General features: G+C 33.0%; 1 long non-coding RNA gene across 2 annotated transcripts in view; it reads left to right on the top strand.

Moving 5' to 3' along the window:
* Positions 1 to 2572: 2572 nt before the first annotated feature.
* Positions 2573 to 6382, top strand: part of LOC119590041 — an 8565-nt gene continuing 4755 nt past the window's right edge. The window contains exon 1 of one of the 2 annotated variants that reach the window (XR_005230232.1): positions 2573 to 2647. This is a non-coding gene — a long non-coding RNA (uncharacterized LOC119590041). Of the gene's footprint in view, positions 2826 to 6382 lie in introns of both variants that reach the window. The other variant, XR_005230231.1, reaches the window with a different exon arrangement.

A 6382-nucleotide genomic window follows, 5' to 3' on the forward strand; every position in this document is an offset into this window, starting at 1 on the left:
AAAAAAAAATAAAAATATCACAAAATTTTAATAATAAAAAAAATAAAAAAAAAAAGTTTTTTAAAAAAAAAAAAAAAAAAAAAAAAAACAAAAAAACCCCAAAAAAATAAAAAAAAAAAAAAAATAATTATAATAGAAATTAGTATATAATAATATAATAATAATAAAAAAAATAATTCCTTATAAATATATATAAATAATATATATAAAAAAACTTTATATATATAATTATAAAAATAAAATATTATATATAATATAATATTATATATAATAAATATATATATAATTATATTAAAATATAGAAATATATAAATATAATTTTAATATATTATTATTAATATTTATTTTATATATGTATGTAATATTATTATATATATATATTAAATTAATAAAATTATTATATTAAATAAATATATAAAAATTTATATATTTTAAGGGGGGGGGGGTTTGGTGTGTATGTATGTTTTTGGTAAAAAAAACCCACATGCAAAAACAAAGCGAGGGGGCTTTTGGCGGGAGAAAAACATAAATTTAAGACTTTTTGGGGTTTTACTGTTACGGGGATTTTTTTTTTTTTTTCATAAAAACTCCATCATTTTCCCAAAGGTTGGCATTACTTACTTGTTGTCATTACCAAGCGCCCAAATTTTAGCTAATTTTTAGTAAGGTTAGATAAGTCCATTACGTTTAAATTATGTCACTAAGGTTGTTGCGGGGTCAGGGGCTGCGCTGAAAAGATTTACATTTCATTCTCGTAACAGAAAAAAGGGAAAGGAAAAGAGAAAGAGAAAGAGAGAGAAGAGAGAGGAGGAGAGAGAGAGAGAGAGGGGAGAGAGAGAGAGAGAGAAGAGAGAGAGAGAGAGAGAGAGAGAGAGGAGAAAGAAAAGAAAGAGAAAGGAAGAGAAAAAAGAGAAAAAGAAAGAGAGAGAGGAGAAAGGAGAAGAAGGGGAAAGAAAAACACCCCACACACAATATATATATATATAAATTTTTATGATATAATTTTAATTATTATATAATATAAAATATATATATAGAGAGGAGAGAGAGGGGAGAGAGGGAGGAGAGAAGAGTGAACAAGAGAGAGAGAGGAGAGGAGGAAAAGAAAGAGAGGAGAAGGAAAAGAGAGAGAGAGAGAGAGAGAGAGGAGAGGAGAGAGAGAGGGAGAGAGAAAGGGGGAAGAGAGAGAGAGAGGAGAGGAGAGGGAGGAGAGAGGGAGGGGAGGGAGGATGGAGGAGGGAGAGAGGAAGAAGGAAGAAGGAGGGGGAAAGAAAGAGGAAGAAGAGAGAGAAACGAGCGAAGAAGGAGAGGAGGAGAGAGAGAGAGAGAGAGAGAGAGGGAAGGAGAAAGAAAGAAGGAATGAGAGAGAAAGAGAGAAAGGAGGAGAAAAGGTAAAAATTAAATAACAAAGGAGACTGAGAAAAGATTTTCCCAAAAAAGACCCGGGGGAGGTTAGCCCCAGAATGTTGCATGGGCCTTATTGCGCGTTTTTAAAGTCCCCATGGGGATTTTTGGTGTGGTGGCGTGCCCCTGTATACCTACCAGTGTATTTTATGTATAGAAGTGTGTGCGTGCGGGGTGCCCCGGGCATGTGCGTGCGGGTTTTTTGGGCCCGCTGTGTGCATGTGGGCGGGGGGGGGGAACCCGGCACACCCCCCCGCAAATTAAACTTTACCTTAAAACACACATAATAGTAAAAAATCCATAAATTTTATATACATTCTCCGCTCGCCAAATTGTATGCATGCAAGGTATCACGTGGCTAACTTCAGGGGAAAAAAAATAAGAAAGCAGTTAAAATAAAAATGTAGACCTACAATGTGGGGAATTATGTTTTCGAAAATGATTCTGAATTGATAGAACGCGCGACTGTGTCAGGAAAACTAGAAAAAAAAAGAGCAGTAGCATCATGCGAAAGCACAGACCCGCTGAGTGAAAGGGCCAAACGAGAGGTAATCTAATATTACAGAAATAAATCTATAAAACAAGAGAAGTTTCTCTAAGAAGTGGCAACTCACCCTACCCACACTGAGGTGCCACTTAGTGTATTATGATGTCAGTAGTCACCCTATATCATTCGTTGAGAGAAGTGCGGCGTTGCTTTGGAGGAATGAAATTGCTTATTTTGCCAACATGAGCATCGCTGAATAACTAATATGATCCCTGTTTGTGACATAAAAATGTAATTTTTATACCAGGCCACATTAGTCTTGGATACACCCAATGGCTGAGGATAACACCTTTGTAAACACCCGTAATTCTTCAGAGACAGGTAAGACACCATTTTACAATATTTAATTTTATCCAAGCTAAAGTCCTACATTGTGTACTTTCGAATATATCAGTTTGTATCCATATGCAATTTCACAGGGATTTTTGAAAGTACGACACGTTTTCCGTGACGTTTGCAATGATAATCGTAGGCATAATTACCTACTCTCTGTTGGTCGATTTCAAAGTATGTAACTTCCATCTCGTGACCACAACCTCAAAAAATAGTCTAAACCCTCCCTGAGAGAAGGCTACAAATCCCTCAACGAAAAGACAGAGAGTTGTAACGAGTCGTACGGCTGGCAGAGTTCACGTGACGGCGCGCTTGTTTACACACGTGTACACATGCTCGCTCTTCAGGTGTAAAAACCCGTGTGTACGTCCCTTCTGCGTGTGCAATACGGATGTGAGCGCATGCATGAACGTCCGCTGGTGTCGGCGAGAGGTGTCAGCCGCAGGGAGGACCGGGGCAGGAGGCGAGGAGGCGAGGAGGAGGGCCGGCTGGGAGGAGACTTGGGGGCTAAGCCAAGATGGCGATCCTAGGCTCTGGCGTGGTGGGTGAGCCTGGGGGAACGACGTCGCTCGTGCCTCTCTCTGGGGCGCTCGGGGGGCAGGGGGCGCGAGGGGGCCGCTGCGGGGCAAGGGGCAAGGGGGCAGTGCAAGTGTGGGTGTGAGTGGGAGTCTGTGTGAGGGTGGGCAAGGTGGCTGGGGGGAGGGGAGGGGGAGGAGGAACTGGTGCATAGGCCTAGGTGTGGATAACACCTTTATGGGGAAAATCCTGGTTATTTTATTTATGAAATATTAATATGTGAATTTATGGATATGACATTTGGTTTACTCAGCACTGACACCTGTGCTGAGTTTCAGGCATCAAATTATTAATTTTTTTATTGGGCATACTAGTAGGCCTATGCTCAAGTGTATATTTTCAACAAATCTTTAATTTCCTTGTCAAAATTTCAGTTTGATAAACATATTTCTTCCTCTTTTGACACTGAATTCATGTATGGACTTTTTGTGCTTAATAAAGTCAATATGTAGTGGTGCATTTTCATATAAGTATAATTTTGGGCAGTTGATTGCTTGTATTGAACAAAAGATCAAGAAAGTGCTTTGACTGACAGATGATTATACGTGTTGGTAGAAGTATTCTTGAAGCTGATAGTTTCTCAAATTATAAAGGTTAGAGAAATTTATCATTGTGTCTAGATGAAACAGAAAATACATGTTTATTGTATTTTCCATATTGAGGGAGGTGTAGAAATTATGAATGGTTAAGAATTGATAATTTAAGGTTGAATTAATGTTATTTAATGTGTTTTTTTATGATATTTTTTTTCACATTAACGAGAAATGACAACCATGATATTCTCATTTTTATACAAAAAAAAAAATTGATTTTTACTTTGGCACTATGTGATAACTCATTGGTTGCGTAGTTCACTGTAGTTGTATATTGCAAATTTAGTTCAGCACACGGAGAGTTCCATAAATGCACAGCCACCAAGATGTCTGAAAGTCAAGGGAAGGGTAAACAGATGAGGTAGGACAAGTAATTGCTCCTTTGGTGGAGCCATCTTTGTGTAAACAAAATTAATGAACTAAAATCACAATGGATATGGCATACTTGAAAATTATTATTTAAGATTTTTTGTTATTTAGAGAGTATATTGAACTATATTGACTGCAGCATTGATGATATTTTAGTGTCTTAAAAATAACATTGATAATTTATTCAGATTACAATATTCTAATTCAGTTAAAAAAAAATCTTAAGAATTATTTACATTTTTTTCGTACCATTAAAGTTTCAAATGAGTTGAAAAAAAGGAAAACCTTTTTTTTTCATCCATACAGTTTTTGGGTGTTGTATAGAAGCCATAGAACAAAAGGCTAGAGTTTACCAGTTGTACTTAGCAAGTCCACTTGCACAGCAACTGATTTAACAAGTGATTTCTTGATTACCTGGTAAAGGCTTGATTGTGCCATGTAAGCATATGTAAATATATTTTTTCTTCAAATTTTATTACTGACTTTGTAAGGTTTAAACATCAGATACAAGTATTTGTACTTTTCTGAATGTCATTGATTCCTAGATTGTGCCCAGATTGTGTATTTATGATTATTTTGAGTTAAAAATTAATTTTGACATTTACTTTGTGTTCAATTCCAATACAAATCTCTGTAATAATATCAGGAATAGAACAGTAGTAACAATATTATTAATAAATATAATGATTGCAGTAGTAATATCTGAAATAACATCAGTAATATAGAGGTAAACAAACATGGCTTTCACAGACTAGATTCTTGCTTTTGTATATATTTTAATATGATATAAAAAAAACTGTTGTTTTTGTGATGGTTGACACAGATCACATGTATACTGATGATGTGTGATTGATTTTTGCCAGATATAGAAATATGTAGAGGTGCAGAAGGATTAAATGAAGCGCTAGACTAAGTTGGTGAGACACGTGGGAGATGATATTGATCTAAGATTGTTTTTGACCATTTTTCTATAGATGATAGTAATTTTCAGCAATTCTTTTTGAAGGGGTGACAGTGTTTCTGAAATGAGTCACATCAGTTAAAAAACAAAATTATTGCATCCCAATAGTCTAATGTTTGTCATTTTGGGTGAATTTCAAAGCAACTAGTGTGTATGACATGTTCATTTTCATTGTGATAGAAAAGCTGTAGATAAGTGTATTACTCTACAGGCCCATACTTAATTTAGTCTTGTGCATTTGGATCAAATTTGCCAGGTAATAAAAGAAAATCCAACATAGATAACTTACAATAAGAACTGCAGTTGATAGGTGAACTTGAAAGGAGTTGACACTTGTTGATTAATAAATTATATACCTTATGATAAAGCTGACAAGATTAATCACTACAATGATGATGATATTACTGCTTAGCACTATTACTTGTGGAGATTATATAGCTAATAATAGTAGAGTTAACAATAGAATAAATGTAATTATAAAGGCATTATTATATGAATAATTTTCCATGATGTATCTGCTAATAGGAAAGGTAATAACAGTACCAGTATTTACATTGACATAATTATAAAGGCATTATAGTGTGACTGTTTTTTCATATTGTATATGCTAGTAGAAAAGGCAATAATAGCATCAGCATTAAATTGATATAGATTGGTGAAATAGTGATAATGGTCTTTTTAGTCTATGATAGTAATTGAGAAAGAATGATAGTAGTAGTGATGATATTTTTATTGCTAGTACTTTTATAATGATATTGTGATATTTTTTAGTGCTGTTATTTTATTTAAATAATAATTGAGATAATGAATATAATAAGGATGCTTGTTATTTCAGTTAGGATGTTAGTGTTATGTTGATACAGTGTTACTGTAATAATATTGTTATTGTTATTATTGCATTTCTTGTTATTGTTGTTGTTATTAATTTTTTTTTTCTTCTTTTTGTTTGTCTTTTTTTCTTTTTTTTCTTTTTGTTGTTGTGTTATTGTTATTGTCATTATAATAATAATTATGATTATTATTATTATCATTATTATTATTATTATTATTATTATTATTATTATTATTATTATTATTATCATCATCATCATTATCATTATTATCATTTGATACTATTGTTTTTATTATTATTATTATTGTTATCATTAACATTTTCATATTTGTTTTCTTTTCTATTTTGCTTTCGTTTTTATTTTCATTTATATATTTTTTTATAATTCATTATTATTATTTTTGTTATTGATATTGTATTTTTATTGCTTTTGTTATCGTTATCATCACCGTCATCATCATCATTGTTGTTTTTTTTAATACTATTGTTTTAATGATAATCTAAAGATGAACATGGATATAACAGGAACAGCAGCCCTAACCTGTTGGTGCTGGGTACATGCTCTTTCCACTGTTGTTTTGTTTTGTCAATTTTTTGTTTACACATAGAGGGCTTCAGAAGTGATAGTCACCTTAAGTTTATCGGCCCCTGATCTCCCATTCAGTTTGAAAAAATTTTATGTATTTTTTTTTTTAGTGTAATATTGTATTTGTATTTTTTAAAGATTTTATTTTATTTTAATCATTAATTTATGTTTAAAAAAAAAA

This window comes from Penaeus monodon, chromosome 26, assembly GCF_015228065.2.
Source record: "Penaeus monodon isolate SGIC_2016 chromosome 26, NSTDA_Pmon_1, whole genome shotgun sequence".
Classification (NCBI taxonomy): domain Eukaryota; kingdom Metazoa; phylum Arthropoda; class Malacostraca; order Decapoda; family Penaeidae; genus Penaeus; species Penaeus monodon.